This window comes from Pyrus communis, chromosome 15 (assembly GCF_041283825.1).
Source record: "Pyrus communis isolate YQ-2024b chromosome 15, ASM4128382v1, whole genome shotgun sequence".
NCBI classification, from domain to species: domain Eukaryota; kingdom Viridiplantae; phylum Streptophyta; class Magnoliopsida; order Rosales; family Rosaceae; genus Pyrus; species Pyrus communis.
The window spans coordinates 7,167,396-7,177,670 of NC_142579.1; the positions used below are offsets into that span (position 1 = coordinate 7,167,396).

The 10,275-nt window shown below is 35.3% G+C and overlaps 1 long non-coding RNA gene across 1 annotated transcript; it reads right to left on the reverse strand.

Moving 5' to 3' along the window:
* Positions 1-1,144: 1,144 nt before the first annotated feature.
* LOC137711938 (uncharacterized) lies at positions 1,145-3,061 on the reverse strand. Its single transcript, XR_011065169.2, has 4 exons — positions 2,743-3,061; positions 2,635-2,657; positions 2,303-2,378; positions 1,145-1,436 (listed from the first exon to the last, which is right to left on the reverse strand). It is a non-coding gene; the product is annotated as an uncharacterized LOC137711938 (long non-coding RNA).
* Positions 3,062-10,275: the final 7,214 nt, after the last annotated feature.

The window sequence follows — 10,275 nt, forward strand, 5'->3', positions numbered from 1 at the left end:
GGAAAAATTTATCTAAAAAATTAAAAAATAAATGAACCTAAATTGAATACAAATTCTGCTACATTCCATAAATACGAAAAAGTCTACGTAGATACCTATGAACAGAAGAAGAAAAAACATTTATCTACACATCGCTATAATATATACAAAAGAACAAAATAAAATGATCACAAAATACTTTTGAAGTGTAATAGGTATTAGTGCAACGAAATGACGGGCCTATATACACTTCTCGGTTGGTGTTAGGATTTGGATATGATTTAGCTTTCATTTTTTTTCTTTTATAAATTAGCATTGTTTATAGAGTTATAATTTTTATGTCAACTGGATGAGTAGAATTTTAAATTTTTTTAATACCCCTAAACCCTATCATAAATGACGGATGTGGGCTAGACATAATATAAAAAGTTTTTAGAAATGTGTAACCCGTAATAAGAGAACGTGGGTTGTACATGAAGATGACAGTTGCCGTTTGTTTGGATAGTTGGATAGTTCTTATATCAAAAATCGGAGTGATGTTTTCATCGTCCATTTTTTTAATCTAAGGGGCCACATTCATTGATGACATTTAGGATGAAGCTTTGAGGGAGGGTTTGATTCATCCAACGAATAAAAACAATCTTGGCTAAGAGTGTAGAAAAAGTATATCTCACGTAACCATCTTCCATGTGTGTTGTGTTTCATTTCACTATGTTACCCCTATTATAAGCAGTTACTTTTGTGTTGTCTTTTTTATTGAATGAGTACTTAATGTTGTCATCTACTATTTTTTATTTATTTACATATACTTGCTATTGTTCATGGTCTTTAAGTAGGAACTTGCATCTAAAAATGGTTTTGCGTTAAGATATTTTGGGATCTTATCTATTGTTAAGATGTTTGGTACGTGCCCCTAAAAATGGTTTTGGGTTAAGATTTTTTGCGTTTGTAAAAACACGGGGTATTTCTAAAAAATTAGGACAAAGTAGGTTCTTGGAGCAAAGTACAAATGCTAAATTTGTGCCAATTTAAGTGGTGTGCAAATTTTACCCTTTAATTTAATACAAATTCATTTGAGATCAGGCCATGAAACCAGCCTTTTTTGTTTCAATTAATGGTTGTTTGTTTTCTTACACCTAACGCTAGAGTACAATGGAACACAAAATAGGCTAGGAAATCATTCATCATATAAGAAAGAACTTCGTACATAAGCAGGACCATCCAAATAAGATTTCAGGCAAAGAGGATGGTGATACACGAAATACATAGTTATTCTGATTGTATATAGGAATGATAAATATGTATTCGTCCATAAAAAAAAATGAAAAATAGGAGAAAAGTGCCAACTAACAGAACCGAAGGGAGCTAATGTGTTTACCCTCTATTCTTTATTTGTCCCTCTTCTTTCTGTTGCATTTATGTTGGCGTCTTCAACCGCAGCATACAATCTCAGTTTCCTATTGAGAAAAACAGAGGCATAAATATCATCTTATCCTCACAATACCACAAAATACAGCTTACTACATATTGGATTCTATTTGAACACTTTATTTTACCAAAATCTGTTAAAGATGAGTTGATTAAAGCTATAATTTGTTCTATTTTTGTAGACCTATATATTGAGTTGGTTAGATTGGGGATTCCAATTATTGGCTGGAATTTGGATGTAGAATTGTTGGATAAGATCTAAGTCTTATTGATAATAAGGATCATTAGATGTATCACACATATGTTTTTAATGATAATAATGATCATGAGGCTCCCCTAATGTAGTGTTCTGAGGAAAGTGGAAAAGATAAACTAAGTTCATGATGATACAGATAGAATATGTATTCATGGATAAGATACCTTAATGATGTTATGTGCATTTTTCTGGATAGGTCTTCATCTATTTACCTAACTATTGTGATAGTTAAAAGTTGCTTAATATGCTCTAAAATTAATGAAATTTAGTAAGGCTAAGTAAAAGCCAAAACCAAAATGACATAGTAAATTCAGTGCATAATATATGTCCATAAATGCAAATAGATGCTTCTAATTTAATTGATCTGTAAATGACATTGCAAGCAATACTTATATGGAACAAAGAAATAATACAAATAAATGGCTAATAGTTAGGTATATAAGAGCCAGAAACCTTTCTCTGCATACAAAAAATCTAACAATGCGAAAATTAACCCACAAATACTTAATGTTAGCCTCTTCAATCAAATTCTACTTAACCCAAGACAAATCCAATCCTAATCAGCGAACATGACTTGAAAATTTGCTGGCTTTCTTTATCGTCATGTATGGCAAATAGACAGCAAGCGAATGCTCAAACCTGGAATGTGTAGCCACTGGTATTCTCCATGTGTATCACTCCCGAAACACGTTAAAAGCTTTGGCAAGTAAGCAAACTGCAACATTGATACAATGACAAACAGAACTTCAGTTTCTCATTGCCAAACCGTCCAAAACTTTTCTCAGTAAGAGAGCAATTAAAACATCATATTCTAATAAAAAAATTGTAAGGCTACATCCAAACTGAATCGTGCATCTTTAGCAAAAACTTATAAATAAATAAAAAAAATTAGATTGCAAAACTGTCTATGTAAATACTTAAAGTCATTGTAAAAGAATATACTATAATCGAACGAAGAGCATAAAACTCACCACGTTGCTTCAAGTCATTAAGCCTGAAATGCAATGAAATCAATTCATTTGCAGCAAGCAACATACACATATTTCTTTCGACACAGAGGTATACAAAGACCAACCTACCTATAAACTCCTATGTATCAATAAACTGTACCCGACACCAATGGGCCACCAGTCTCAGCAACAATGAAGCTGAAGCCGCCAATCTTCGGTGGGATGAAAACTCAGGATGAAAAGTAGGTTCCTAAAGCTGTAAACATCTTTAAAATGAAACGGTGGGAGAATTTGACTAATCTTGTCTTTTTTGCAGATTTTCTTTCCTTGTTCTTCCATAAAGAAAAGCATGATAAGAATCAAGCAGGAAATCTAACCTCAGGGAGTCTGGCAACAAAATATTTGATATAATCCCTTCCAATATTCTTTACAATACTGTCCAAAAGATAAAGTGACGGTAAGTTCTGCTCACTGGGAACCTGCAAATTACTATCTAGAATTAGATACCATACATTAGATGCAGCCAATATTATTTAGACAAATAAGCGATAAACACACCAAAGGCCTGGAACCAATGTTTTCCAGGAGTGTGGAAGGGGGAAGGAGAATTTGTGTCAGTTTAGACTCTTCAAAGTTTAGACTCTTCAAACACATTTAAAAGATATCAAAAGCAACACAACTGCACGAATCATCACTTCTAAACTATCCCAGTGGCAGCAAACTTAGGATCATTAGGAGAAATACAGATACTAAATAATGCGAGTAATATTTATTTCATTCGGAACCAAACGGCGTCAAAGATGGAAACCAGATAGTCATTTAACAGAAACTTCAGGTCCCTCAAGAACTTGAACAGACCCACAAAAACCAAGAAAAATACAGAAAATCTGACATAGAGTAGCGGGGAAAATGCTTACCAAATGGTTCTTCAAGGTTAGCGATTTCAGGGGTTTTTTTTCTAAATACAGAAAATCTGACAGAGTGTGTAAGAGTTCGTCCTCATTGTAATATTTGAGAGAGAGAGAGAGAGAGAGTGATGGAAGGTACCTAATGACAGAGAAGTAAAGAGTTGGGGAAATACTCGAGGATTTGTGTAAATCCTCACATTTATTTTTCAGATTGCAGGTTTCAGATGAAGAAATCATACGGAAGCAGGGTCTGTACGCAACACGAAAGTAATTAACATGTATTAGTTTAAATAACAGAATTCAATTCAAACATTACCCAAGGCATTAGTAAAACAGAAACACCAACTGGTAATTCAGCAACTCCTTAAATGTCTCTGGCGTTCCATAGAAGCAAAAATTAAGCCAGAAACTGAATAACCAATACACAAAACAGAGAGCTTTCTACAAATTGGTCCAAAACCCATTTAAAAAATCTGGTAAATATAAATAATTTCGAATAGTTCAAATGACAATCGAGTTAAAAACTCCAAATTAGTATATATGAAAATAAGGTCGTGATGAACAATTCAATTAAGCATAGAGTACCTAGATTGAAGCAGAAAGTGAAAATCTCAAGCGAAAACCCATTTCAAAAATCTGGCCAAGATAAGGATAATATTGTTCGAGAAAATTATCCAATTTATCTAATGTTTTCAAAGCTACCTGCCAATGACAAACACAAAAATAATACAAAGTTTAATAGGAATCATAACATATGTATACATATACATGAGCATATCAGTTCTTCCAACCTTCCAGTAGACACAATAATATTAAATTTACTTCCTGCAAATACTCAAAAACCACAAACAATCAAATTTATTTGCTACTCAGTAACCCAATTTCCCAGCAACCAAACAGTAATGATAAAATATCCAAAAATTGCTTTTTTGACAAAGAGAATAATAAAAAATAACTCACATTTTTTCCTTTTACATTCGCTCCTTTTTTCTTCACCGATCTCCTTCTTTGCTTCTTAGTCTTCAATTTTCCGACTCCACAAAACCCGAAATTGACTACAATAAACTTAAAACCCATAAAGAACGTGAACAAACGCAAAAAACCAAGGAAAGCACAGAAAATATGAGAGTGAGTATTAGAGAAAATGCTTACCGAATCGTCCTTGAAAGTTAGGATTTCTGGGTTTTTAGTCTAAAAGAATGAGTGTGCATTCTACCTCAGTGCAATATTTGAGAAAGAGAGTGATGGAAGGTACCTAAGGCCACAGAATGAATAGATAGAAAAAAAACCATAGAATGTATAGACAGAATAAATAGTGTGCAGATGATGGGACTAAAAAAAAAAAAAAAAAAGGCTATCGAATAAAGAGGGATTGTACTGACCGATTTGTGCAAATCCTAACATTTATTTTCAGGTTTGTCAGTTTCAGATGAAGAAATCATACAGAAAAGGCGTGGAGGAGGGCGTTTTGTATGGAAGACAAAAATGAGTTTGAGAAAATCATCCAATTTTCCCTTTTGTATGCTCTGTGGGGATCGAGAACGTGCAATAAATGGCGGTTCCATGTCGGGTCTATCAACCGCTGCAGTTGCTGCTTTGATCGTGCGAAAGATGGTTTCCGTCTTTCTATCTGTAAGTGTTTCTTCACACAGGATGTGATCCAAATTGGTTTTAAATTCCATTTTCTTTTTTTATTTATTTATTTAGATTTCCAATATAGCTTTTTTTTTAGTTATGGTATTTTACCAGTTTGTCCTTATTTTTTGAATTTTTTGGACTTTGATTGTGAAGGAAAGAAATGACCATTTTTGGCATTTTGGAAAGCTTCACCAAACTGGGACTCTCCCTTTATATATATAGATTAAAAATAAAATAAAATTGAAGAAACATAAAATCTGGAAGAAAATTAAAACTAAAATTAAAAGGGGAAGAAACCCTAGCTATAATCGTGAAAATAAGAAAGGAAATCTGCAACCTCCATCTCTCCCAGGTCTGCAACCTCCATCTCTCCCAGATTTGCAACTTCCATGCCTTGAATCTTCATTACATAAGCAAAATAAAACCCTAAATTCTATATTATTGTTCATATATGCAGGTTGATAAAATTAAGTTTTGTTAGTTCATGTGATTCATGATTTTTCTACTCTTAAATTGTTTTTTATTTTTTATTTTTTGGGTATTATTAGGATTATTTTTTATAAAATGAAAGAAGAGAGGCATTGCAAACCTCATCGACAAAGGAGAGATTTCATGTTTTTTTGTTATTAGGGTTCAAATGTTATTTGTTTTTTTTTTTTTTTTTTTTATTCTATTAGATATTTGTTTTTAATTTAGATTAGCATTTTCCTTATTAATTCTTACCCACATCATCATTCAAGTCAATTAATGTTTAAAACTCTTCACATCACTCTTAGTCTAGACCGTTGAATGTTATAAAATCTAAAGGCTACAACAAAGTGTGAAAATATTTGTTAAAATATCTGTACCTTGATTATGTATATATTGCAACCATGGTCTTTGAGGAAAAATTTACAAATTAAAAAGTTGGGTTAATCTCAGTTTACTATTATGAAGTTTTTGGGTTTTCAATATTTGATACATGAAAACACTCAGTATTATGGTCTGGTGGTATTCCTCTTCACTTGAAAGTGAGAGGTCTTAGGTTCGAATCTCGTGGATGGCGAATTCGATACCGAATTAGGCTGCTTATTATATGCCTTAGCTAAACTCCCCCTCCCCTTAGTATAAAGATGTTGATGTACTAAAAAAAAAAAAAAAAATTGATACATGAAGTTTTTTTTTGGGACACTTTCATACATTCATTAAGGTTGCTGTTAAATCAGCCGTTAATTGGTGACATGGTGCTCACATGAACAACGATTGGGCGCCTGTGTCAATATGGGCCCATATGACTATTAAAAATTAAAAAACAAAATTAAAAAATAAACAAATTAAATTTTTTTTTTCTTCTCTTCCCTTGATCTCCACCATTAGGAGCTCCTTGAGCTCAGCAAGGATTTGCATCAACACCACTCTCTCACTCACCTCCGACGGCCTCTCCCTTTTCTTTCTAAAATCCTTCGTTGAATAACCATCGATACCTTCACCTTCTTCAATTGGCTTGACATTGACCTCACCCCATGCTGCTGAAGTGGCATATCCTGCACAAACATCTCCGACTTCCATGACCCATGCATCATCGGAATCTCCCTATTCGGCCCATTACCACTGTCGATCTGCAACCCCCGCGCCCCCAGAAAGACTATTTCCAAATTTGCAACCGATTCGACGATGAAATGTCGGCGGACCTCGTAACCCTTGCACTCGGTACTAACAACCCGTCTTCTTCTTGCTGCCACCAGCGATGATAGTGGGCAAAGATCGAATCGGCCAACGACAGAGGGAATTGTGGGTGAGTGTGCAGGGATGGTAGTTACAGATGCGTGGGTGCAAAGGAGAAAATGAAGGGATAAGGGAGGGAGGGGTCGGGGTGGGTATGAGACAGCCTAGAAAAAAAATTAAAATTAAAAAAAATTAAAATTTTTAATAACTATGTGGGCTCACACATGGCGCCCAGTTATTATCCACGTAAGCGCCATATCACCAGTTAACGGTATTTAACAGCGACCTTAACAAATGTATGAAAGTATTTCAAAATTATGAAGTTAGGTATCACTCTAGGACAAAAAAAAACTTTATGTACCATATGTTGAAAACCAAGAAATATCAAGTAAACTGAAATTAACCTTAAAAAGTTCACTTTGTTGTAGGCATAATTTACTAAACAATTATGGAGGCCATATAGAGAGGGGGATGCGACACAATAGAGAGAAAAAGAAAGATATGTAATTGTGAGGTGTGTATTGTATCACCCCATTGTGCCTTTATTTATAGTAGTAGGGAAGGTTAAATCCTTACCCTAATAGGATTACAACTCTAATAGGATAATATCTAACCCTAGAGAATATTCCAAGAACTCCCTAAATACACTAGGATTTACATAATCACATTCCTAATCTAATATGACTGCAACACTCCCCCTTAAGTGTGTAAATACTCAAACAAATAACGCATCAGGTTTTCAACGATGAGATAAGAACAATTGATGAAGTCGTCGGCACAATGAGCGAATGTGAATCTTAGATCAACAAAAGAATGCATAAAAGGTAAAACTCACAAAATGTCGCTATGGTAAAACCCAAGGTGGGATAAAAACACATAGACTAAGTAGAAAAGTGAGAAGTTGCATTAAGTTAAAAGTATACGTCTTCTGGATGCAAGTAGAAGAGCTCACAAATGAATGACTAGCCCAAGATGAGTGCCTCGTCAAAACCTAGTTAGGTAGCAAAAACCTAGTGGGAAAAATCCTCTTAATTGTAGGGAAAAAGAGTACATTATGATCAAGTGAGTATACTTCTGGATACTCCTCTTGAGTTTGATAGAACTTCTAAATGAGAACTACAGGCATTGCATATGAATAGTTAGGCATACCAATTCCTCAGACAAGCTTCTAGAAGATTAATTTCGGTAGTGACGTCGTGTAGAGGTTGATAAGGTTGATTGGGATCGGCTTGCATGACCTCAATCTCTTGATGCTTTGCAATGTAGATGTACAAGCAATATGTCTTGGCGTTGACTTCGTTGATGTATCATGTCTTGGTCGGGTTGATACATACGGCATAATCTTCATAGATCGTTGTTGAGACTTAACAATGGATGAAATAGCAAGTACTTCGAATATGCTCAACAAGAGCTCTCAGCCATGTCTCATGTGTGGTGAAGTGAAGTAAGGTGAGTCTTGGAACAGTTCAAAGATTTCGTAACTAAGGTCATTTTGTGAACCTTCAAGATATTGCATATCCCTAACAGTAAAGACATAACCATTCAGGGATGTGCCTTGTGCAAGTTTGATAAGTAACCATCGTCAACATAACAAATAAGGCAAACACCATTCTAAGGATCAAGGCGGTCAAATCAGATGGGGATGCATTGGGATTAGCCCAAATCTGTAGTACCTTTGGGGTAACTGGAAACATCTTTAATACCAATTCAGTGGATAAGTGTAGGCGCGATGCTGCATCATTACTAATACATCAACAGCGAATGAGATTTCTTATCTTATACAATGAGCTAAGTACAACGCAGTGCAAAGTTGAACTCAAATATGGAACTTCGGATTCCATAACCTTTTCAAGGGTTTCATTTGCATATAGCGTATTAAAGATCATAGGTATACTAAAAAGGTAACACATTCGAGGTGTAGTTCGACTAGTAGACCAAAGTACCGTCAGAACAACACTTGAACTTCAGGTCAAGGCATAAACGAGTTTTTCCAAGATTCATCATCTTAAATTATGTCTTCAGGTGCGAGTTAGTTTTGTCAAGCTCTTTCAGAGTCTTAGTGAGATTCATGTCATTTGACATAAATTGTACCTCTAGTAATTCAGAATAAGACTTCATAGTTTAACATGTAAGGGCATAATTTATATCCCTAACTGATCAAATAATCACTTAGATGGGTATACCACATCTGCCAGATTGCTTCAATCCGTAAGTGAATGCCTCAAACGCCTTAAACGAGTTAAGAGGGTCTTCCGTGGTTTAGAACTACTTGAACAAGTCCATCACAATGTAAGAACTACAAGTCCAAACATACTTTGGTATGGAATTAAACCTGGATTGTAATTTTGGTTGTCCAATCAGTTCTACGTTGTCACTAATCAACAAAACACAGTTCGATATCGTCACTTTTCATTTATGTCGATAGCTACCATATAAATGAAAACATCATCGATGATAATCTCAGTCCAATCTCATCCAAACTAGTATATTAGACCAAGAACTTCAAGTTTTGGAAGTAATCCGGATTGATCTCATGAGATGGAAATGATTTGAGGTAGCAATTGAGTATGGATTCATTATGGTGCCGTGATTTTCCTTTTCTAGGGAAGTGAATCCTATGAACCGAGTGATCTATTGTGCTTCAGGTCGAGACAGATTGATTGGCTATTCGCAAGGGTACCAGACCATCCAACATGGACGATTAAACCATCTAACAAGGGTGGCACACCTTCCAAGGATGTTGACTCGACGTCCGTTAAGTACGTGTATCCTTGCTGGCATGTTTGCAGCTGGTATATGATCTCGTCACTTTAGCTAGATCAGAGAAATTTGTCTGGAGCAACATTCTGAAAGCTAAAATACATCGCACTTACTTATCACACTTGTGCGGTACAAGGATTGAGATGAGACATAGCAGGCAACGTCCACACAAATTCACACCGTTCTGTAGGATGGTGACTTTCTTATCTCCCCTTAACGGCGGGAAGACTATCTCATCGAAGTGACAATCTGTAAATGAGCAGTAAAGAGAATGTTTGCAAAGGCTCTAAGAGAGCTAGTGTGAAGGGGAATCATGATCGACAAAGATTCACAACCTTCTGTGAAGACCCATATTGGTACATTGCGACGGCGCAACTTGGCACATAGAATGCACACCAAATGCATAAGTACGAAAAGTCAAGTTTATACCCAATAACCAATTGTAACGTCAAATAGGTTAGGTGGTAATGAGTCTCAAGGCAGACCAACATAGCTGCGTACAAGATTCCATAGCCATATGCAGAAACCGAAAGCTTGGTGTGTTCACCAAGGTCTGAGTGATCAATTAAATTGCGCTTTATGATCACTCTGCGAGTTGTTTTGGGGTGAGCATGGGAATTCAATGTCCAATTATAAACCAAAAGATATGCAA